This window comes from Xenopus laevis, chromosome 3S, assembly GCF_017654675.1.
Source record: "Xenopus laevis strain J_2021 chromosome 3S, Xenopus_laevis_v10.1, whole genome shotgun sequence".
NCBI classification, from domain to species: domain Eukaryota; kingdom Metazoa; phylum Chordata; class Amphibia; order Anura; family Pipidae; genus Xenopus; species Xenopus laevis.
The window spans coordinates 120,777,402-120,803,004 of record NC_054376.1 but is presented as its reverse complement, the minus strand read 5'-3'; the positions used below and the strand labels follow the sequence as shown (position 1 = coordinate 120,803,004).

Below are 25,603 nucleotides of genomic sequence, written 5' to 3'. Positions count from 1 at the left end.
AAATCCTCAATTTGTTTAGATTTTGACAGCCCTAGTACCAGTACCAGCAACACTTCATCTCCCCTTCGACCCTCTCAGGCTGACAACAAACAGCCAGTCGAAGTACTGTCTCTTTAAAAAAAACTTTGACCTCCTACTTCGCCACCTTAAAGCTACTGAGCATCAATGTTAGCCTATGGGGAAGGTCCCCATAGGCTTTCTAGCAAATTTCTGATCGAAGGAATAATCGTTCGATCGAACAATTAAATCCTTCGAATCGCACGATTCGAAGGATTTTAATCCATCGATCGAACGAAATTCCTTCGATCAGAAATTTGCTAGAAAGCCTATGGGGACCTTCCCCATAGGCTAACATTGATGCTCAGTAGCTTTAAGGTGGCGAAGTAGGAGGTCGAAGTTTTTTTTAAAGAGACAGTACTTCGACTATCGAATGGTCGAATAGTCAAACTATTTTTAGTTCGAATCGTTCGATTGAAGTCGAAGGTCGAAGTAGCCAATTCGATGGTCGAAGTAGCCAAAAAAACATTTGAAATTCGAAGTATTTTTTATTCTATTCCTTCACTCGAGCTAAGTAAATGTGCCCCTCAATGTTTTTTTTTACATAATTATTATAATAAAAAGTTATTTTATACTGAAATGTTATTCTTTCTACAATTTTTAATAGAAATGACAGATATTGCAGTAGTTACATTTTTTTATACAGTAAGCAGTATAAAACATTATAAGCATAAACATATTTACAATTCATAAAAAAAACACCAAAAAAAATTAAGCTTGGTGCAAAAGGTTTTCAAGGACCAGAACCCTTTCTTCAAGGTCCCTGATTTCTGCGACCAGGCGCGCATGGTCCCAATGTTCTTCTTCCACTTCTTGGCGACCTATATTAAATAAATTGCAATATTATTATTATTAATATTTCATTTAAAGAGGGGAAGTGGTATGCACTTTGATTTGCAGTTACCTTCAGGCTGCTCCTCCTCCTCTAACTGCAACTCCTCCTTAGGCTCCAGTGACTGCAACTCCTCCTCTGCCTCCAGCCACTGCTGCTCCTCCTCTGGCTCCTCCACCTCCTCTAACTGCTCCAGTGACTGCAGCTCCTCCTCTGCCTCCAGCCACTGCTGCTCCTCCAACTGCAGCTCCTCCTCTGGCTCCTGCTGCTGCAGCTCCTCCTGTAGCTGCTGCTTCTCCTCTTCAGGCTCAGGTTATACACGTGCCCCTGTACAAAATTAAATAAATAAATAAATATATCTTTAAATAAAACATATCTATTGAGATATATATATATATATATATATATATATATATATATATATATAGAATTGTCTGTGGTGTCCGCACTCCTTAGCTTGTGAACTCGAGGTGCACGATCAATAAATCATAGATAAAGGTTGGAAGGATCAGCACACTCCATTTTGCGATGAAAAAAGTGTTTTTATGTGTGTTTAATAAAAAAACACTTTTTTCATCGCAAAATGGAGTGTGCTGATACTTCCAACCTTTATAGATATATATATATATATATATATATATATATATATATATATATATATATATATATATATATATATATAGTGAATAAAGTATCCCCTCTTGTAAAATATAAGGATATTATAAGTTACCGAGGAGTTTCATGACCATATAAAAGTACGAGGCCGAAGGCCGAGTGTTTTTATACAGGTCATGGAACTCCGAGGTAACTTCTAATATCCTCATATTTTTCAACTGGGGGTATGTTATTTATTTTAATACACAAGTTTCAGTGAGTCGTGACAGAAATGACATAAGAACTCACCGTTTATAACTTATGACATCAGAACTCACCGTTTATAAGGATATAATTTACAGGATATTTATGGCTTTTGTGTATTATATATATATATCTAGAGATAGATAGATAATGTAGTGTATGTTTCTTAGTTACTTAAGTAAGAAATACTCACGGTTTTCATGCAGCTGTACTTGCATAATGAACTCGAGCTCCCTACGCTTTAGGTCCGACCAGAGTCTCTGTCGGTTGCGGCGATCAAAGGTGACACCGTGCCTGCGGTGTAATCGTCACCTCAACCGCCGCAAAATCTGATGGTTATGGTACCTTTTTTGGTTGACACAAACAGGCAGATTATCAAAGCTCTCTGCCAGCAGAAAGTTAGCTATGTCCCATGCCTGTTGGTCAGTCAAGGAATTAATTCCAACCATTTTCCTAAACTACCTAATGCAGCTAATACCTGATGCTGGACATATGTTGCCAGGTAAATGACGTCTGAAGTCTCAGCGTCAAGTCGTCCCGCCAAGTGCATGTATGACAAGTCGCCCGGTTAATCTGGCATGCGTATATATACGTACATACTTCTGATTTTTTTCCCCTAATTTTCTCTAATCTAATCTAATTTCTACTTATCTGTATGTAGAGATAGAGTGAATTGAGCAACACTAGCAGCTCAGGTAATGTGACAAATGTAATGCTTAATTTTCACCATATATAGTATGCTAACTGATAAGATGTACTCAATAACAGGGCCGGACTGGGAGTAAAAAGCAGCCCTGGCAAAAAAATCAAAGCAGCCCACACATAAATGCGTGCTGGTCTTTTACTTACACACACGCATATTTCATATGCATATATATATATATATATATTTATACATATATATTATATAGTGGATAATGTACCCCCTACTGTAATTTATAAAGATATTATAAGTCACCGAGGAGTTATGTGACCATATAAAAGCACCGCATAACTCCGAGGTGATCACTTATCTTTATAAATTAGGGGGTACATTATGAATTATAATTTACAGTTTGTAGGTGCCTTAAAATGTAAAGAATGGCTTTGCTTACATATTACTAAACGACACTTATTAATATGCTATGCCTTTGCCAAGACCACCCCCCTCCCCTGATTTCAGCTTTCTGCTTATGTTTCCCTCTTTTTTGGGGGGCTGATTACTTATTTGAATTTCTTTGCTGTGTTCTGCCCTTGCCTTCTTGCTTGCCATGGTTTATGTCATCAGTTGCAGCAGGTAAAGGAGATAGATCGGAGGAGGGGGAGTAGGACAGAGAACAAGACTCGGGATTGAAAGTAGGAGGGGGGAGCGAGAGAATGTGTTACAGGGAGGGGGGCCTGAGAGCAGAGAGGGACCCTGCAAGCAGGGAGGGAGATTGGAGAAGCACCGTGAAAGGAGGAAGCTGGACAGAGCTGACATGAGGAGCTGTGAAACTTGAGACAGTGGGTGACTGTGAGGGGGGGGGCAAGACTGGAGAGGGACTGTCCGAAATCAAACAGACAACTGGAGGCAGCTTGTGAGAGAGACCCTAAACGGAGCAGTCAGAGGCAGGGAAAGAGATGTGCAACATACGGAACGCATTTTAGGACATCATGCGCCTAATTACCTTTGCTGCATGCGTTGTCCTATGCCTTCTCCATAGCGCATTGTTTGCCTTTGTAGTCACGCATGCTCCAAACGCATGATATCCTAAAATGCGTTCCGTAGCAACACTCTTATCAGTAAAGCTAAATAAAGTATTACCTCCTCCACGCTCACTCGCTCTCTCTCCCCCTCCCTCTGGAAATAGCTTCGGCGTGCGCACTTCAACTATGTGAACTGTGCGCTCCTTGCTCGTAAAATATATTTTCCTTCTAATAGCAGATAAGTGCAGCGCCCGGCCCACTTCATCACAGGATAGAGCGGCCGTTCGGGCAAATTCCCGAACGGACAGATTACCAGTCCGGGCCTGCTCAATAATGATGTATTTGGACCATCTTGTATTCTGTGTGAGGGAAACATATATAAAGCTTGGTTTGGGGGAGGCTCTATAACTTTGGCCTGGACTTCAGAGTGCCTGGTTTTGTTGGAATTACTGCAGAGTTATTTTATTTTATGGAGGATCAATCAACAACTGTGCTAAGTCTCAACAATCTTGTATCTTTCTTTTACTTGTGTGTGTCAGTTCACTCTACAAAAGGAACAAGAGCCCTTCTCAATACAAACATAAACAAAAAAGTGAATGAAAAACAACACAGCAACCTTAGGATTTTACTCAAATTTATTAAAGGTAGCATAAAACATGTCAAGGACATAATTAGACTGGCTACAGACTAAATGCAGTTTAACTGCCATGGTATCGCTCCATCTGGAGACATAAAGTAATTGGCAAACTGATTTCGCACTCTCATTCCTCCGGTAGGACCTCTAACAGGGGCCCAATCAATGTCTGGTATATCATCAGTCAGGGGGTCTTGGTAATTATAGCCATCCCAAAGCCGAAAAAAGTTATGTAAAACACAACAGGCTTTTATTACAATTTCTACAAAATCAGGTTCCAGCTGTATAGCAGTATGGAATACCCACCATTTGTTTGACAGAATACCAAAAGCACATTCCACCATACGCCTTGCTCTTGATAATCTATAGTTGAAAACTCGCTTCTGAATGGCCCTTTGTGACTCTGGGTATATTTTCTGCCAAACGCCTCATCACCCACAAAAACATAAGACATACAAGGTGCAGCAGTCCCAGGCAATGGTTTTGGAGGAGGTAGTTGAAGTGCTCCTTCTGAGAGTCGGCATCTGAATGATGAATTCCTGAAAGTATCGCCAGTGCTTCCATAGGCTCCAACATCAATGAGTGAAAAGCAATAATTTGCATCAACAACAGCCAGAACGATGGAAAAGTATTTTTTATAATTAAAGTATTTATTTATATATAACAAGGGAAAGTTGTGCTCACCACTAATTTTTAAAAACCATCAGGTGGGGGTGCAATGAGGCTGTGACCACAAAATACATATAGACAAATACAAGATTCCTCTGCACTCAACCCATTAACAATATATTTAAGACATATATATATCCTGGAGAAAGGCAAGCACTCACAGGTCTTAAGATGCAAAAAAAAACCGTGACATTTATTGAAAATGAATGACTGATGTTTCAGCTAATCCTATAGCCTATCTCAACTTCAGTTATTTATTTTCAATAAATTTCACCGATTTTTTGCATCTTAAGACCTGTGAGTCTCTCTCTCTCTCTCTCTCTCTCTCTCTCTCTCTCTCTCTCTCTCTCTCTCTCTCTCTCTCTCTCTCTCTCTCTCTCTCTCTCTCTCTCTCTCTCTCTATATATATATACACACACACATACACTGAGTTTTAAATACCCAAATACCAGGCACATACATATACCTAAATACATATATTTATATATTATACAAATATACACATATTTAAATGCCCATATGCCAGACACATAGGGGCAGATTTACTAAGGGTCGAATATCGAGGGTTAATTAACCCTCGATATTCGACTAGGAACTAAAATCGTTCGACTTTGAATATCGGAGTCGAACGATTTAGCGCAAATCCTGCGATCGAACGATCGAAGGATTATTCGTTCGATCGAACGATTAAATCCTTCGAATCGAACGATTCGAAGGATTTTAATACAACGATCGAAGGAATATCCTTCGATCAAAAAATCACAGGCAAGCCTATGGGGACCTTCCCCATAGGCTAACATTGACTTCGGTAGCTTTTAGCTGCCGAACTGGGGGGTCGAAGTTTTTCTTAAAGAGACAGTACTTCGATTATCGAATGGTCGAATAGTCGAACGATTTTTAGTTCGAATCGTTCGATTCGTAGTCGAAGTCGTAGTCGAAGGTCGAAGTAGCCCATTCGATGGTCGAAGTAGCCCAAAAAACACTTCGAAATTCGAAGTTTTTTTAATTCGAATCCTTCACTCGAGCTTTGTAAATGTGCCCACTAGACACATGCCCATACCAGTATAAATACATACATCTATGTTCCAATGATAAAGGCCTGCCTGTAAATGCCCACATACATAAAAACAACACACAAACCTTAACAGTTAGGCATAGTCGTCCCTCATCAATGTGTGTGCACGACATAGACCTGGCGTTAAAATGGTCAGCAGCTCATCAAAGCTAGATGTAGACATTCGAAAAAAAATTTGAATTTTTCAGGATAACTGCACAGTTCACCGTATAAAACATGAAACTGTCCTCTCTTGAGTCGCTGATTTGTTATGGGATGTGCCCAATACTTTCTAGCAGCTGCTCTTTCTTTTCTTTCTTCCTGTAGCAAATAATAATATAAGTATATAAGCATAAATAAAACTGCTATCTCTTTTTCCATAATGAAGACTGGGAGACAACACGCTGCTGAGACAACACGCTGAGGCATAAACGCTGAGACGACTTCGACCTTCTGCGTGATTTTGACGTAATGCACAGCGTATGGACGTAGCGCACAGCACTATGGGATGATAATCGCTTCCTGGTAAAAGTCGCTCTAAACTTTCCTTCCGTACAAAGGCCTTGTCGCCGCGACTTCCTTTTAAAAACTACGGGACGACTTTATTTGCACTGTACACACTGCTTTGAAAATTATACCTAATGTCTTAACTGGGCTGACAGTGGGGAATGATGGGAGTTGTAGGCCTATCACAGCTGGCTACAGGGGGGGGGCATAGGTATAGGCCCAAATAAAAAGCAATTTTAACATTTATTAGAATGGGAAAAAAAGATTTATGAATTCAAATGTGTGGAGTTATTTAACAGATCAAGACAGGGCCTTAATTTAGGGTCAGGTTTCATGTCACACTATGTGACCTGACTGAATCCAGACTCTTGGACTATTTACAACCCACCCTAATTCATTGTATTATCTCTACATTTGATCTCTATTTATCTGTAACGTCCTCGTTTATTGCCCATGAATACCTTTCACTGATCTAAGGGCTGGGACACACTGGGCGATTTGGGGAGATTTAGTCGCCTGGCGACTAATCGCCGCGACTTTTCTCCCCGAATGCCTCCCCTCGCTCTGCGCCTGGCTAAAATGAAAAATCGCCTGCGCTAATCACACGCGGCGATTCGTTTTCCGAAGTCGCCCGAAGTTGCCTCACGAGGAAACTTCGGGCGACTTCGGAAAACAAATCGCCGCGTGTGATTAGCGCAGGCGATTTTTCATTTTAGACAGGCGCAGAGCGAGGGGAGGCATTCGGGGAAGATTGGTTGCGGAAAGTCGCGGCCATTAGTCGCCAGGCGACTAAATCTCCCCAAATCGCCCAGTGTGTCCCAGCCCTAACAGTATCTATGCTGTGCCTTTCTAGCTTTCATTTGTATTTTGCCTGACGAAAGGGCCTTGGTGCTCCGAAAGCTTCCAATGTATTTTTATTGTTAGCCAATATAGGTATCATTTCTACAAATACTTTTTGTATTTGTTTTTTTTTTTATTTGTTACATAGTTACATAGTTAAATTGGGTTGAAAAAAGACAAAGTCCATCAAGTCCAACCCCTCCAAATGAAAACCCAGCATCCATACAAACAACCCTTCCTTACCTTTAATTAAATTCTATCTACCCATATCTATACTAACTATAGAGTTTAGTATCACAATAGCCTTTGATATTATGTCTGTTCAAAAAATCATTAACTGAATCAGCATCACAACATCACCCGGCAGTGCATTCCACAACCTCACTGTCCTGACTGTGAAGAACCACCTACGTTGCTTCAAATGAAAGTTCTTTTCTTCTAGTCTGAAGGGGAGGCCTCTAGTACGTGATCCACTTTATGGATCACCGTACCATATATATTAGTATTAGTTTTATATTAGTAAAACAGGTCAAGCTCTGGATATGGGACACTAAAATTAATTTGCTGTGGGGCCCAGTAACTTCTGATATTGAAGCTGGAAAAGGGGTACTTTGCAGGGACCTAAGCTCCTCACCAGCTGCCACTTAAGTACAACTCCCAGAGACCTTGCTCAGGTGTTGCTGGGCATGTTGCTTAACAACAATTGGAGCACACTGTACTACAATATCATTTTTATTAAGCACATTTTTCAACAGCACAGTTTTCCTGCTCGGTACATTTATTTACAGATAGGGGTTTTTCAGGGTGGGAATGAAAAATGTCCTCTCTGCTTTTGCCCCAAAACAACCCTTGCTTAATAGGGAGATGATGAGAGAGATGTTCTGCACAAAGCAGGGCCACATAGGGGGGATATTTATTTAGTATGGAGAGATGTAGCACACGGCTTCCTGTTGCAGCGCTCCCTCTAGCAGAGACTGAAGCTTGCTCGGGAAGCACCAGGGTGATACTGAGGGCACAATCAATTGTATGGAACCTGTTATCCAGAATGCTCGGGACCTGGAGTTTTCTGGATAATGGATCTTTCTGTAATCTGGATCTTCATACCTTTAAGGTGGCCATAGACGTAAGAATTACGATCTTTCTTGGAGAAGATGTTTCCAAGAAAGATCGTTCATTTAAATACACACGTGTAGAGCTGAATCGTCAGATATACCGACAGGAACAATAGAATTCCACCTGTATCTGACGATTCAGCACTAACAATGGCCGTTCAGATGCCTTCAAAGGCACCTGATCAAATTTTTCCGTCCAGCACAATCGACGAGCCGACCGATATCTTCGGCGGATATGGGTCGGCTCTTTTCCCACCATACACGCACCGAATACCGTACAAAAATTTGTTTCGTACGATATTATCTGTGCGTCTATGGCCGCCTTAAGTCTACTAGAAAATCATGTAAACATTCTGAACTTTTTTGATAACGGGTTTCCGGATAATGGGTCCCGTACCTGTACAAGCATTAGGGTAAGGGCACACCTGGCGATTCGGGGAGATTTAGTCGCCTGGTGACTAATCGCCTCTTCTTCGGGGTGACTAATCTCCCCAAACAGCTTCCCCCTGTCTTCTGCTGGCTATAATGAAAAATCTGCGGCATGGCACCCGTGGTGCTTCGTTTTGCCGAAGTTGCCCGAAGTTAATGAAAAATCGACTGCTCGACTGCGGCATGGCACACGCCGCACTTCATATTCCGAAGTCGCACGAAGTTTCCTCATGAGGCGACTTCGGAAAACAAAGCGCCACATGTGCCATGCCGCAGGAGATTTTTTTATTATAGCCGGCGGAAGACAGGGGGAAGCCGTTCGGGGAGATTAGTCTCCCCGAAGAAGAGGCGAATGGTCGCCAGGCGACTAAATCTCCCCGAATCTCCTCGTGTGAACTAACCCTTACCCTTAGGGCTATTCCACACGGGGAGATAGCCACGCGTTTGCGGTCGCGGCGACAAAGCGCCGCGCCAGTCGCCGCGACCGGCGCAGGCGACAGTTTTGTATGGGCGCCTATGTAAAAACGCCTGTGCTAACCACACGAGGCGATGCGCTTTTCAACAGTCGCCTGAAAAAGCCTGGCGAGGCATTTTCAGGCGACTGTTGAAAAGCGCATCGCCTCGTGTGGTTAGCACAGGCGTTTTTACATAGGCGCCCATACAAAACTGTCGCCTGCGCCGGTCGCGGCGACTGGCGCGGCGCTTTGTCGCCGCGACCGCAAACGCGTGGCTATCTCCCCGTGTGGACTAGCCCTTAAACACATGATAAGTGTGAAAGTCTCCTGATTACATTGTATCAGCAAACCCTGCACCAGACAACCCTCTGTTGTTGCAGGGAAATCTTTACTAAAACATTGATAAAGCAAGAAGAAAAATCAGATCTCTCTCTCCCTGATAACTAATGACTTCAAGACTAACCCCCACCCACCAGATTGCGTGTGCAGACTGACACCCACTGGACTGTCACAAACAGTGAGAGGAGGGAGCACTAATGGTGTTTGCAGCACCCCCCACCCATCCAGCCCATATTGTAACTTGATTCTGTGATGTTGAAAGGATGTAAAACCTTAATTTGCCCCCTCCTGAGTATCTCACCCCCGCCTCCTTTGTCTCTCTCTGCCCCTTTTTCTATTAGCAGACAAGATACATTCCATGTGTGGAATACAGCGTGGAGACCTTACAGCTGGCACATACACATACAACTATATTTACATCCATACACATTGAATGCACGCAGACATACATTTTATATTGGATATATATATTTATGATACAGCACTCACATATTATATACACTGTAACAAACGAGTGGGGACCAGGACCAAAACAAAACTTTCTGATCATGCACATTGGCACTTTTCTACAGCAACTGGTGGAGACCTGCTTGGTGGTGTAGGATTACTTATATGTCACAACCTGCAGAATCTGAACTGAAGGCATTTCCTGGGTGAGTGATATGAAATAATGTTAGTTCAGCTTTTCTTATTGATCTACTACTAATGGGGTGTCACCATAGTTTTAATTGTTGTGCAATACGGCCAACTGCAGCTCCGATTATTGCAAAATCGTACCCGCAGCACTGGAGGGAAGGGGTGTTGGGAGTTGTAGTTCAGCACAAGAGGGTGTTGCACAAGTGCAAAGGAAACTGAACAGGACCACAAAAAAAAAAGGTAATATAAGTTTAAAAAGCAGGTAGGATTTGTGTATTTCTATATTAAAGGGCAAATAAAGCTCATTTTCTTTACTGAAATATAAGGGTGTAGGGTTGATATGCTGCTTCCATCATCCAAGAGCTGTATGTTTCATACATGCCGTGTAACTTCAGCTTGCTGCATTGCTCTCTACTCTTTTTACCAATCTGAGCACAATACACTGCCCTGGGGGAAAAACCATCTTAATGTGAATTTGCTGCAGATACATATTGAATATACATCCTTCATGGGCAATTAGCAGTTTGCTGCAGACTGGAATACTTACTGACCAGCCATGCAATATGCATCAGAATAAATTGCTAATGAGCCAAGTATGACTCAACAGAGCTGGACCAAGAAGTACTGGCACCAAAAGCAAGTACCTCTTGTCCCTGCTACCCCTCGCCAACCGACTCTAATCTATTCTCTCAGTTAATTAATTACCAAAGACTCAGCTTGTCTTTTACCAAGTACTAGATTCACAGCAGGGATTTTAATTTAGAGAGGCCAAACTCTCTTCTTTCCATTGGCTGTGAAGTCCCACTATCCTGTAACAGCTGGAGGAACATGTTTGGCATCTCTGTTAATCCCAATGGAATGTACTAATAAACTAAAGCAGTGGGAGGAATTACATTTTTTTTTCTTCTAAAAAACGAATGCTACAGTTGGTCAGAATCACCATGGGGGGTAGTGGGTTATATTCTTAGAACATATACTAATAGCACCCCCACAAGATCAAAGATATCTGGGAGGCATTTATTTTCAGGAACAGTAGTGACAATTACTATCTCTGGGTACAATACACTATTTTCTTCATACTGTTTGTACCTTTAAGTTATGTTTTAGTATGTTCTAGAATGGCTAATTCTAAGCAAGTTTTCAGTTGGTCTTCATTTTTTCTTTTTGAAAACCTCCCAACATTTTGTAAATAAAAAGAGGGACAAATAATTTGATATGCCCATTTTTTGGCCACACCCCCTAATTACCATGTTTTTTACAAAATTTGGCAGGTGGGGATGCACCGAATGCAGGATTTGGTTCGGGATTCAGCCAGGATTCGGCCTTTTTCAGCAGGATTCGGATTTGGCCAAACCCTTCTACCCGGCCGAACCAAATCCGGATCCTAATTTGCATATGCAAATTAGTGGTGGGGAGGTAAATCGCGTAAATTTTTGTCACAAAACAAGGAAGTAAAATGTTTTTCCCCTCCCCTAATTTGCATATGCAAATTCAGGTTTGGATTCGGTTCGGTATTTGGCCGAATCTTTCACAACGGATTCGGGGGTTCGGCCGAATCCAAAATAGTGGATTCGGTGCATCCCTAGATGAAAGTTTGAACACATTTCTGTGTTTTTTTTTATCACAATTTTGCTAATGAAGGTGAATTGCCCTTTAAGCTGTGAGTCTAACTTCTCCCAAGGAACCTGTTATCTAAATTGTTACATTTACTTATTTGCTTTTCTCAAAATTGTTACAAAGTATTTTATATGCAGCTGTGGCTGTTCTGGGCTCTCTGCCAAAAGCCAATTAAGTTAGAAACATTGTATCTTTTTTAGCTGTTCAGCGCAGAGAAAACCGGGAGTTTCCAGTACAAACCCGTCACTGTGGGTTGAGCTGTCAAAAGCGGGACTGTCCAGCTGAAAACGGGACAGTTGGGAGGTATGCTAATCACATTCCAGTCTCTTATTCAAATCAATTCACGGTTGCTAGGATGGTTGCTAGGATAATTTGGATCCAAGCAACCAGACTGCTGAAATAGCAAGCCAAAGTGTTGCTGAATAAAAAGATTAATAATGCAAAAACCCACATAAAATAAATAATGAAAAAATGAATTGCCAAATGTTTCACAATATCATACATCATACTAGTTGATAATTTAAAGTTGAACAACCCCTATAAGCATTATTTATTGTATTTTAACCCACACTTCATAAAGGGTGTTATTTATTAAAGTCCAAATGTCAAAAACTGGAGAAACCTGAGGTTTTTTTTTCCTAAAAAATCCAAAATTTTTAGTGGGAAAAAACTCACATTTTCCAAGATTTATTAAACCCTGAGGATGGAAAATGACCAAAACGGAAAATCCGGCATCTCAGACCTGCTGTATAAGTCAATTGGAATCCTATTTGGAAGTTTCCGTGGTCTGCGCTGGAATTAGCCTGAAAATCTGACTATTTTGGATTTTTCAGACAAAAATTCTGACTTTTTGAGAAAAAGTCTGAAAAAATCTAGCGATTTCGGAGGAAAAAATGGAAAAAAACCGCACAATTTGAATTTTTGCTAAATTTTTTCTAGTTCGTCCCCGATCCAATAAAATTGTAATTTTTTAATAATAAATAAGGTTCAATCGTGAATTCTAGTTTGGTCAGACTTTTTTGTAATTTGAAAAGTCCGATAAATTTGGATAAATAAGGCCCCCATGTAGTGTGTATAGATTTTGCATTCTGCCACAAGGTGGCTCATGCCAGCTTTCTGCAAAATGCTTTGAAAAAATGCTGCAAAAAGTGCATTTATGTCACTCCTCTCTGAATATGCCACAAAGCCTTGAAACTGAAATCACCAGGCCCAGACTGGCAATCTGTGGGTTCTAACAAATGAAAGAGGGTCTGCTGTAAAATGCTAAAGACTAGGGTTTCCACCTGTCTGGATTTGATCTGGACAGCCCTGTTTTCAGAAGGGCTGCCCGGGTCAAGACAGTCTGTCCGATTTTCCAAATAAGAAAAACCAGGCAGGATCTCCCCTGATTGACATGGTGATCAGCCAATAGGTGGCAAAATACCGGCCAGGTGGCAACCCTATGGGGCACATTTACTAAGGGTCAAATATCGAGGGTTAATCAACCCTCGATATTCGACCATCGAAGTAAAATCCTTGGACATCGAATATCGAAGTCGAAGGATTTACCGCAAATACTAATGATCGAATGAAAAATCGTTCGAATGATTCGAAGGATTTTAATCCATCGATTGAAGGATTTTCCTTCAATCAAAAAAAGCTTAGAAAGCTTATGGGGAAGGTCCCAATAGGCTAACATTGTAGCTCGGCAGGTTTAAAGTTTTTTTTAAAGTGACAGTACTTCGACTATCGAATAGTCGAACGATTTTTAGTTAGAATCGTTCGATTCTAAGTCGTAGTCGAAGGTTGTAGTAGCCTATTCGATGGTCGAAGTACCCAAAAAAAACCTTCGAAATTCAAAGTTTTTTTACTTCAAATCCTTCACCGGAGCTTAGTAAATATGCCCCTATGTGTATCTGGTCTGAGATAGTGGACAATAACAGAAAGAAAGTCTACTTTCTGAGGCAAATCTACCTGTAGATTATATAGGGAATAATGTAACATTAAGGTCTATCCTTCACCAGGGCCCGCCCCCATCTAGTTCTGTTACTGGTGACAGCTCCCTAACACAAGATAACAGCTGCCTGGTAGATCTAAGAACAGCACTCAATAGTAAAATCCAGGTCCCACTGAGACACATTCAGTTACATTGAGTAGGAGAAACAACAGCCTGCCAGAAAGCAGTTCCATCCTAAAGTGCTGGCTCTTTCTGAAAGCACATGACCAGGCAAAATGACCTGAGATGCACCTACACACCAATATTACAACTAAAAAATACACTTGCTGATTCAGGAATTAAATTTTATATCGCAGAGTAAATTATTTGCAGTGTAAACAGTGTCACTTAGAAATGAAAATTGCATAATAAAAATCATAACAGAATCCCTTTAATAGGTCTTCTGTCTTACTAGATTGGCACCAGACAAGTGTTGGTATGTTATTTTCAGAATGTGGCACGAGTTCCTCATTCCAGTCTCCTGCAAGAGTAGATTGTTCTTTCCTCTCACAATGTGCCATTGTTTCCCCGGCTTCTGCTCTGTATTAATATCAAGCTGAAAGCGCTAATTGGGGGGCCCATTCATAGGAGGGTGACCTTCAGATGAAACTCTTGTCTGTTTTTCTTTTTAGTGTGAATCCAGAATATCTCGCCAAGTCTTGTGAATATTTGTGCAGAAGGATTTTGCTGGACTGTGGGATATCAGGATTCATCTTGGATGGAACCTCTGTGGGTTTTGGCTCCGAAGGAATTATTTTAATCGGAGCCATAAACCTTTTAAAGAGGAACAACCCATAATGTTTCGACCCTCACTGTGCAAAAGTACAGGCATATAAATGAATGTACCTCTTATAACAAAGTTAGAGGTTGAGCAGTTCTTTGCTCATATAAAGACATGAGACCACAGGCCCAGTATTTTTACACAGGTCATGAACTTATCACCACATTGAACAGGTTATTCATGAGTTTTGTGTATTATATAGAGAATAAAGTGCCCTATAAAAAAACATCTATGAATATTTAGGGGCATATTTATCAAGGGTCGAATTAAGAGTTTATGGGAGTTTATAAAATAAAATCAAAATTCGAATTCAAAACTTTGAATTTTCAATTCGACCCTTGATATATCTGCCCCTTAATGTCATTAAGGACGTTGGTGACCACATGAAGGTACAAGATGGAAGGTCAAGTACTTTTATACCCTTTAATATTTCAGAACTTCAACCTCTAATATCTTTATATTGTAAGGGTGTGTTATTCCTTACAATGCCTAAGGGGCAGATTTATCAAGGGTCGAATTGAAAATTCGAATTTCAAGTTTATTTTAGTGTAATTCCTTTTTTTTAAAAAAAATGTTTGTTTTTTTTTTAAAAGAATTTAATTTTTTTTGGTGAAAAAACTCGAATCGAATTCGATCAAATTCGCTTCAAATGTGATTCCAATTTGCAGGGTAATCCTATTTACCCAAATATAACAAATCCAATTTTTTTTAATACATTTCGATTGGGAAACTTCCACAAACTCGAAATTTGACCCTTGATAAATATGATGCCCCTAAGTGTCAGAGTTATGTAACACCAGGAAGCACCCATCCACCTTTACAATCACATTAAATTAACTAGTATGGTGCAGGCAGTGATATTCTGAGACATTTTTGTTTTTTATTCATTTTTTTTGTTATTTGTTAAAGAGCTCTACAGTTTGGAAATGCAGATATTGTGTTGCTAAGCAACCAGGCAGTGGTTTTACGGAGTATAAAGTGAGGGTCATCTAGCGTTGCCACCCTTCCGGTTTTGAACTGGACAGCCCAGTTTTCAAGGGGTGTCCTGTTAACTTCTATCTAGTTCCTAACATCAAGAAAAACAAATTAATTGCGTCACACAATAACAATGACACAATAAACCTGCCCCAACATCATACTCCCACCCTGATGTCATCATGAATGCCCCAAAATCACTGCCCTGACGTCATTAGTCATGTATTCTTTGTCTGGGTTTTGCCACTGGCAACCCTAGGGTCTTCCTTATTTCCTACCTCTTAACTGTTCCGTTTTCAGTGGGACAGTCCCTCTTTTGACAGCTCAACCCACAGTCATGGGTTTTGTACTGGAAAGTCCAGATTTTCACTGCACTGAACAGCAACAAAAAAGATAAATTGTTTCTAACTTAATTGGCTTTTGGCAGAGAGCCCAGAACAGTCACAGCAGCAGATAAGATACTTTTGTTACAATTTCGAGATAAGCAAATAAGTAATTATAACATTATAAGATAAGAGGTCTCTTGGGAGACGTTAGACTCACAGCTTAAAGGTCAATTCACCTTCATTAGCAAAACTATAAAAACAGAAATGTGTTCAGACTTTCATAACCTGTCAAATTTCGTAAAATGAACATGATTATTAGGGGGTGTGGCCAAAAAAATTGGTGGGGTCAAAAAAAATCACCAAATTTTTTTGTCCCTCTTTTTATTTCTGATATGTTGGGAGGTATGTTTTTTTAAAGCATGCATAACTGTTGTACTCAGACCATGTTCCCTTTATTTTCAGTCAGTCCCTTAAATCTTTCCTAACCCCATTCAACCCCAAATTGTTTAGTGTTTCAGCTTGATACACTGTCCTGCATAAATAGGAACAGTAAGAAAGTGTGTGTATGAGTGATTACAGCCACGATTCTCCATAGACCCCCATCCTAAAGCTGTAGGCCAAAATTTTGGAACTGCTAGTTAGACAAAGCTCAGCCAAAATGCTAACATGTGCAAAGCTTTACTTTCAACCTCATTTGTTAGTAATACTATATAAACAATGCCAGAGTCCCCATTCCCCCACCGGTAAAGGCTCTGCCCGCAAAGCTGCGAGGCACTTTCGTGGCTTTTGACTAAACTTTCCACACTTTTTTCCTGCCTATAACAGCATCTCTGCAGTTGGCCCAGTTTGCTCCCTTCAGATGTTTCTGGCAGAGAGATGAACACTAATGAGAATAAAATGTCTTCCTGGGAACCACTCTCAAAGCTCTTCTACGTAAAGTAGGAGCCACTTCAGTGAATAACTTCCATAGAAAAACATACAGAGTGGTGAGTCGTATGCTACACCGGGCACCTGTCCATCCATTATTTATTATTAGCTCCCTAGGGAAGTCAGAGAAAGCTCTGATAAATTGTCCCCCATGGCTCATCAGCCAGGAAACCCACTTCAGCAGCGGCTTTTTCATACAACTTGCTGGTCATAATCTGTTGTTGTTTTTTTAAACATGTAGGAGCTACCATGTATGAACATAGTCTACAGTTACCTTTGGCCCCTTGAGGTCACAATATTAAAGGGATACTGTCATGGAAAAACATGTTTTTTTCATAACGCATCAGTCAATAGTGCTGCTCCAGCAGAATTCTGCACTGTATCCGTTTCTCAAAAGAGCAGACTGATTTTTTTTTTATATTTAATTTGAAATCTGACATGGGATTAGACATATTGTCAGTTTCCCGGCTGCCTCCAGTCATTTGACTTTGTCTCTGATAAACTTCAGTCACTCTTTACTGCTGCACTGCGAGTTGGAGTGATATCACTTCCCTTCCCCCCCCCCAGCAGCCCATCAGCAGAACAATGGGAAGGTAACCGGATAACAGCTCCTGAACACAAGATAACAACTGCCTGGTAGATCTAAGAACAACACTCAATAGTAAAAATCCATGTCCCACTGCGACACATTTAGTTACATTGAGTAGGAGAAACAACAGCCTGCCAGAAAGCAGTTCCATCCTAAAGTGTTGGCTCTTTCTGAAAGCACATGACCAGGCAAAATGACCTGAGATTCACCTACACACCAATATTATAAATTTAAAAAAATACACTTACTGGTTCATTAATGAAATTTTATAGTGTAGAGTGACTTTTTTTGCAGTGTAAAAAGTGTAATTTAGAATTAAAACCTACACCATAAAAATCGTGACAGAATCCCTTTAAAAACAAGTCTTGCTTATTTGGCACGCTGCAGACTAAGCTGATACCTTTTCAGACATGTAGCATTGATACTACATTTATTAATCAGCTATGTAGATTTGATCAGGTCAGAAGGAATCAATACTCTGCGTTTAATATCGTTATTTTCTATAGCTCATTTAAAATGTCATTCCATTATAAACAAAGGCCTAGGATTGCTTCTCTGATGTTTATCTAAGGGCTTTTGTTTCAAAATCCAAAAAAGCATTTGTCAGCTTAACTTTGCCTTTTGTCTCCCAAACTACAAGATAATATAGGTGAAGACCGCTAAGAGGCTATGAGTGCATTATAGGGACCATGGTGGCTTTTTCCAGCTATTGCAGAGGCCACAGTCAGGTGGTGCCTTTCCAAATCTGTAGGATAATACACAATATATGCCTGGGCTGTATTGAGGGTGCTGTATGTAAGACACCCTTTTGAGAAATTTTAAAACCTCTGCAAGAGATCATGCAACATCAAGACCTGTGGCAGGTGTCTATGAAAACATAGTCTCAATAATTTCTCCAAAACATGCTATTCAATAAAAAAATATTTTATTCACATCAGTAGTTAAAAAACATGTATAGTAATCCCTCTAACGCCTAACGCGTTTCATGCTTACCCAGCACTTAGTCATAGGCAGAATCCAACTAGTCTCTCTTATTTAGTTCCTTAAATACTAGCACATATAGTCCCTCCCCTTAGTAAAACCAATCACATACATATAATTACTGTGTTTCTTCTCCCTTACGCCCTGGGAAAGAAGTGGTTAGCTGCAACCAGTTTCAGTCAGTCCAGCTGCACGGCCACGCCTCCTCCTGGCACACCTTAGTGTGGCCCCGCCCCACAGTTACACCTTACGCAGAGGTGTTTGGCTGGTGCAGCGTTGCCCCGCCCATGTATGACTGAGCCTGCTATTTGGCTGCTGGAGTGGGCTGTGTAGGCACGTTGCGGCTTGTCTCAAGGGAAAGCTTGTGTGTCTCCCAAGGGCTGCTGGTAATGGAGGGAGAGAGGGGACAGGCGGAGGCTGAGCTGTAACATTGGAGGTAAGGAACAACGGGAGCGGCGGGACAGGGAACCGCGGGGTGCGGAACTGAATAGAAACTGCGGAGAGTTTCACTTGCTGTCTGGGAATGTAATGATTGGGGACAGTGCACGTATAGACAGAGGCAAGTTCCATGTATGTTCCTCTGAGAAGAAAACAGGGCGGAGAGGAATAAGTGTGTCTGGACTGACTGATGGGAAAACGCGAGGCAGAGCAGATTGGAAATAAAAGAGCGAATAGGAGCAATGCTGCTGCCTGTAACCCCATGACTGGGCTGGGACATTGCTACTACACAAACAGCCCCACCAGCACTTTCTATAGAATCTGAAAGCAGCTCCTCTGGCAACAGGTTCCTGGAGCTCTGTATGAATGTCACATGCTGGGAGATGTAGTTCAGCAGAAGTTCCCTCCTGAACTAAACAATATTTCTATACTTTGTTTGCCTGCGTTTCTGTTTTTTTTTCTTTGTCATAGCGACATCTAACAAATCCTCCTTATTCAAACACATATATATATATATATATATATATATATATATATATATATATATATATATATATATATATATATATATATATATATAAACAGATAAAGTTGCACCTTCTGTTGTAAAATATGAGCTTGTTAGGAGTCACCCTGGAGTTTCACACGTTTGATCTGGTTATGGGATGAGTATCCTTGTATTTTACTAGGGGGGTACATCATTCCATGTATAGTGAGCTTTTGAATACATGATGTATTTATATCTTTTGTTTGCCAGAATCAGATATATCTGTAGAATTCCTCCGGGTGATGAAAACATAAGATATTTTATTGTAGGCCGTTACATTATACAGGGTGGACGTTCCCTTTACTCATCTGGAAACACTACAGTATATCCCTATTACAACACATCCCTTTTTCATTTAAAGTAACACACATAATTATTGAATGAGCAGACTGATCACAAACAACATCCGAGTACTTGTGGAGAATCTATTGCACATGGGGCACGTGGAGAGGCTTTAAAGGGATCCTGTCACCGGAAAACACGTTTTTTTCAAAACACATCAGTTAATAGTGCTACTCCAGCAGAATTCTGCACTGATATTAATTAATCAAAAGAGCAAACAGATTTTTTTATATTCAATTTTAAAATCTGACATGGGGCTAGACATTTTGTCAAGTTCCCAGCTGCCCCATGTCATGTGACTTGTGCCTGCACTTTAGGAGAGAAATGCTTTCTGGCAGGCTGCTGTTTTTCCTTCTCAATGTAACTGAATGTGTCTCAGTGAGACATGGGTTTTTACTATTGAGTGTTGTTCTTAGATCTACCAGGCAGCTGTTATCTTGTGTTAGGGAGCTGTTACCTGGTTACCTTCCCATTGTTCTATTGTTTGGCTGCTGGTGTGCCCCAAGTCACATGACTTGGGGCAGCTGGGAAATTGACAAAATGTCTAGCCCCATGTTAGATTTCAAAATTGAATATAGAAAAATCTGTTTGCTCTTTTGAGAAATGGATTTCAATGCAGAATTCTGCTGGAGCAGCACTATTAACTGATTCATTTTGAAAAACTTTTTTTTTTTCCCATGACAGTATCTCTTTAAGATGTTATCAGGTTGCACAGCTGTATAGCAGCACGCAATGAGATGTGGTTGAGAGCAGGCATAGAGATGTGTGCAGCAGACAGACTTGGGCATATATTGCTCTAAATAAAGCATCTTTACCACTTCCTCAGTTACATGTGCCAGAAACTACAGGCGAATGTCTAGAAACATGTGGGTTTGTTGCATATGCAGGGTGTATACAACTAATCTAAACAAGATAATCAACATGAACTGATTAGGTCCAGCCAGGGTAGACTGTAGTTACTGCCCTCATCTTGAGGCATTCTGAGCAGATCTGTATTTAGGCAGCAGGAGGTGACGAACTGGAAATAATACAGGGGAACTATCACAAAAATGAAAATTTAATATAAGCTTCAACATACTGAAATAAGAAACTTTCTAAATAAAATCAATTAAATATTCTGTACTGTTTCTGAAATAATTAAGTTCATTTTCACTATTACTCTCTCAGCATCTGTTTCTCTTCATTCTGTCTTCATGCAGCAGTTGGCTATAGCAGTAAATTCACGGGTCCGCACACATACCATATATCTGAAGTCAGGAACATGGCCCCTCTTTTTATTAATATTTCACCACAAAGATCAACGTTTCTGGGGGCTCAACCTCCCTTCATCAGGATAAAATCTCAAGTGCTGCACAAGCCTATAAACACAAAGCCCCACCTTTTTCCCACAATTCAGTGCTGTACCATACAAACCCCTTAAATATGTCAATTCCTTAGTTTCATAAATATTGCCATAAGTCCTTTTCAAAATGTCCATTATAAATGGAGTCCTTCACATTTCAAAGTGTACATTCACGGTAAAATTGTTTCATAATAAATAGTGTAGTAAATTAAAGTGCATTAACCATATAAATATTGAAATGTATTAAAGTGCATTTATATATAACATATTAAGAAACTATTACTCATGTTCATGCAGCAGTTGGCTGTCAGATATTTATTGACAGTTAGATCCAATGTATCTTATATGGGGGCTTCCTTTTGCCTAGAAGACATATTAGAGCTCATTCTATTTAAATCACATCATGTCTCTCTACATGCAGGATTGTCACAGTTATTTTGTTTGTACGGGTATGGGATCCGGTATCCAGAAAGCTCCGAATTACGGGATGGCCATCTCACATAGACTCCATTATAATCAAATAACTAATTTTTTTAAAAAGGATTTCCTTTTACTCTGTAATTATAAAAGTACAAGTACCTTGTACTTGATCCCAGCTAAGATAAAATTCCTTATTGGAAGCAAGACCAGCCTATTGGGTTTATTTAAAATATAAATTTTTATTTTAAAGCGATACTGACACGTTCCTATAAAAATCATATGAACGTGTCCGTATCAAATATGTGCTGCACACGGAATATTTTCCCTCAAAGCCGCCCGCGCACCTGCACTAACCCGACCCTCTGTCACTGTTGAAAGACCACCTGTACTGTTTCAGTGATGCTGGGCGGGGGGGTGGCGCCATCCTTCCATAGGCTAATTATGAATCAAAACAGGACTTTAGCCATGGAAGCATCACTCCGTCCCCAGCCCAGCGTCACAGAAGCAAGGCAGAAGATCAGTTAGTAGTGTGAGCGGTCTGCTGCGCAAAGGTTCGCGGGCCTGCGGGTGGCTTTGAGGGAAAATATTCCTGGTGCATCATATACTTGACACATTCCTATGATTTTTATAGGAAAGTGTCAGTATCGCTTTAAGGTATGGAGATCCAAATGACAGAAAGATCCCTTATCCAGAATACCCCGGGTCCTGAGCATTCTGGATAACAGGTCCCATACCTGTACTGGAATCACTTATTTGAATGAGCTCTAATACATCTGCTAGGAGAGAGAGCCCCCCTATAAGATATATTGAATCATTTATCTGATATCCAACTCCTGCATAAAGAGAGAGAATGAAGAAAAGCAGATGATGAGAGAGGGATAGTGAACATGAACTTGATTATTTCAGAAATGATGCAGAATATTTATTTGATTGTATTTATAAATTTTCTTATTTCAGTATGATGAAGGTTATATTACATTTTCATTTTCGCGATCGTTCCCCTTAGGGCAGAGACACACGTGGAGATTCGGGGAGATTAGTTGCCTGGCGACAAACCACCTCTTCTTCTGGCGACTAATCTCACCGAACTGCCTTCTCGTCGGCAGGATGGCACACAGAGAGCTTCGTTTTCCGAAGTTGAGGCAACTTCGGACGACTTCAGAATACTAAGCACTCAGAGTGCCATCCCAATGGCGATTTAGATTCTAGCAGCCGGGAAGGCAGTTCGGGTAGATTAGTCGCCCGAAGAAGAGGCGAGTTGTCGTCGGGCGACTAATCTCCCTGAATCTTCATGTGTGTCAGAGGTTTTCTGAATTCTCTTTGGGAGTTGTAGTCCAGCAGTAGACAAAAAAAAAAACAAAACATATTTTGAAGAATTTAGAGTCTTCTAATCTCTAAAAACTCAGTACAGGAATGGGATCCAATATGCGGAAACCTGTTATCCAGAATGGTCCGAATTACTGAAAGGCTATCTCCCAAAAACTCCATTTTATACAAATACTCCCTAATTTAAAAAAAAAATATTTTCTTTTTCTCTGTAATAATAAAACAGTAGGTTGTATTTGATCCAAACAAAAACATAATTATTTCTTATTGGAAGCAAAACCAGCCTATTGGGTTCATTCATGTACATGATTTTCTAGTAGACTTAAGGTATGAAGATCCAAGTTTTGGAAAGACATTATCCGGAAAGCCCCAGGTCCCAAGCATTCTAAATAATAGGTCCCATACCTGTAGTTGGTTGTATATTATTTTTAATATTTGCATCAGTAAAGTCTGTTTGGATAGATTTGCACTGACATGGCGTTTGCACTGCCTCTTACACTCCCTGCAATTTAGAAATAGAAGCTGCTACAGACAACTTCAGCCTGGTCTGACTAATGTGGCTGATCAAATGAAAGTAGGGTTGAGCCCAGATTTCCTTGTGGCCACCTTGTTCCCACATCAGTAATAATGCATTAAAATTAATTGTGTGATGCCACTAGCTTTCATGTGAATAGACACAACGTGGGGACAAATATAGCTGCGCTGAGGCCTAAGGCTGAACAAGTCCTGACATTCTCTGGTTCTCATGTGAAACTTTGCAGAACATGAAAGAAATGCTAATCATTGATTTGCCTTTTGTTTCTGTTTTACAATGTGGCAGTAGGCAGAATTGTATAGGTTGGGTGACAATGTTATGGGCATGTGACTGAATTCTTTAAAAAATAAATGAACTTGTGGCACAGCGGGAGGTTGCAGGGTTGTCCATTAATATAAATGTATAGGTTTTTTTTTTTTGGTTATTCATGTTTTACACATAACATGTTACATATAAATGTTCTTCCTGTTTAAAAAAAAAAAAGGGTAATCAGATTTTATGTTTTGAGTTTCCAGATATAATTAATTTTTTATCTGAGGCTGCAGAGATTAGGGCAATCTGCAAGATACTGGAATTCTATTGTTAAAGGCACAGTACACAGGGGGAGCCCTTAATGGAATTGGAACAATGGATGAGTTAAGGAAGCAAACAAGTGCCCATTATCTTAAAAAAGCAGAATTTTATGCCAAATGACAAAGGGAAAACACACAGGCAACTATGTTTTGCTTTCGTTTTGCTTTAGTATACTGAAAAAAGCTCTTTATTCGTTGTCTTTGTAACAGTGTCTTTTATTAGGGTTGAGACACACTCTGTGATTCAGGGAGATTAGTTGCCCAGGCAGTTGCACTGGCGATTTTAGATTCTAGCAGCCGGGAAGGCAGTTCGGGGAGATTAGTCACCCGAAGAAGAGGCAATTTGTTGCCGACTAATCTCCCCGAATCGCAGCATATGTCTCTGCCCTTAGCTAGGCAAAAGCCCTGGTGCTCTAAGGCAAAAATACACGGAACATTTTGTTGCCCACGTTCTTTTATGCAGCAGAAAACTACATGCCACGAGTTAACCCAGTATATCAAATGAAATCTGTAGGGATGGGCAAATTTTTGCCTTGTTTTGTCGTGGAAATGACGCCCATAGACTTGAATGAATGGAGTCAAATTTTTTTTGATGCCCATAGACTTTCATGGGCGTCAGCGAATTTTTGATGAATCGAAACAGGTTAAATTCGCCCATCCCTAGAGTAATCTGGTTTGAGGGGGAAAACTGCATGCTATGTGGGTTATTTATCAAAGGTCAAATTTATGTGAATTCTTTTTTCCTCTAATAAATTGGAATGTACTCGCATCTCAAATGGGAGGTTATTTATGAAAATCCTAGTCCTGACTGAAAATTTTGAATCAGAATCAAGTTTTCCTCTGGAAAAAAAACCCCCTAATGTCAGGAAGGCAATTAGCATATTGAAATGGTTCAACAGGCCTCTGACATTGACTTGTAACCCTAATTTCGTGTCTGTCTAAATAGCAATTAACCCATGGCAATCCAGGGGCCCTGAGTCCCTTTTGCGTATGAAAAGTACTGGAAACTGGGATTTACAGTGCAGTGCCTCTACCTATGGAACACAGAGCACACCTCAGGGGATTTTCACTAGGAAAAATAAAACACACAGTTGCAATAAAACAAATATAAACTGTATTTAGTAACTATAATGCAAACCACACAATAAAGCTTTTACTCGGTGGAACCTGTGTGGACTATCAAACCCCTGGCAAAATCTCTCAATGCCACAGTCCCACACGCCACACCAGGTGGATAAATGCAGAATCACTCCGGTCAGTTCAATGTCCCTTCCCCAAGAGCTCATATGTCCCCAGGTAGCGCTACCTGTCCCATGGTACCTTTCCCTTTGAAAGTAGTAGCTGCTCCCTCGTGGCAGGTACATGCACAAGACCTGTCCTCACCCTGGAGAAAAGTATCCACAGGCAGGAGATAGAAACTGGCTCTCCCTAATGCTCAGATACTTTATCAAAGCAGAGCAAAACACAGCCTTTCCTTTCTCTTCTCCCTGGAAAATCCTTTCAAGCAGCACTGCCACTCTCGACATATCTGATCTGGGTCTCTCTGGCTGCTGCGGCAGGGATTTTTCCTTTCCAAGCTCTACATGAAGTTAGGCAGGTTTTAGGTGCCGAGTATTCAAATTAAAGCTGTTTCCATGGTCGAGGTGTGATAAATCTCACACTCAAATTTACATTCAAGCTGGTGCTTTAAATAAAGTTTTGACACACACAAATTTTCAAATTAGAATTTAACCTTCGAACCTTAAAAAAAATCTGCCTCATGCGTCTATTTGTGCTATGTAAAAGTCGAGCATACTAGTAGGTCCAGCAGTAGGAGCCAGCTG

At 40.5% G+C, this 25,603-nt stretch overlaps 1 protein-coding gene and 1 long non-coding RNA gene across 4 annotated transcripts in view; one reads left to right on the top strand and one right to left on the bottom strand.

Moving 5' to 3' along the window:
• Positions 1 to 642: 642 nt before the first annotated feature.
• On the bottom strand, positions 643 to 3,733 carry LOC121402251. The gene is made up of 3 exons (XR_005966701.1): positions 3,394 to 3,733; positions 962 to 1,216; positions 643 to 878 (listed from the first exon to the last, which is right to left on the bottom strand). It is a non-coding gene; the product is annotated as an uncharacterized LOC121402251 (long non-coding RNA).
• A 6,054-nt stretch (positions 3,734 to 9,787) lies between these two features.
• Positions 9,788 to 25,603, top strand: part of lpar2.S (lysophosphatidic acid receptor 2 S homeolog) — a 34,407-nt gene continuing 18,591 nt past the window's right edge. The window contains exons 1-2 of one of the 3 annotated variants that reach the window (XM_018241955.2): positions 9,788 to 10,104; positions 11,905 to 12,007. The gene's annotated coding sequence lies outside the window, so the exon portion shown is untranslated. Of the gene's footprint in view, positions 10,105 to 11,904; positions 12,008 to 18,631; positions 18,695 to 25,603 lie in introns of those variants that run through there. The other 2 variants (XM_018241956.2, NM_001094167.1) reach the window with 2 other exon arrangements.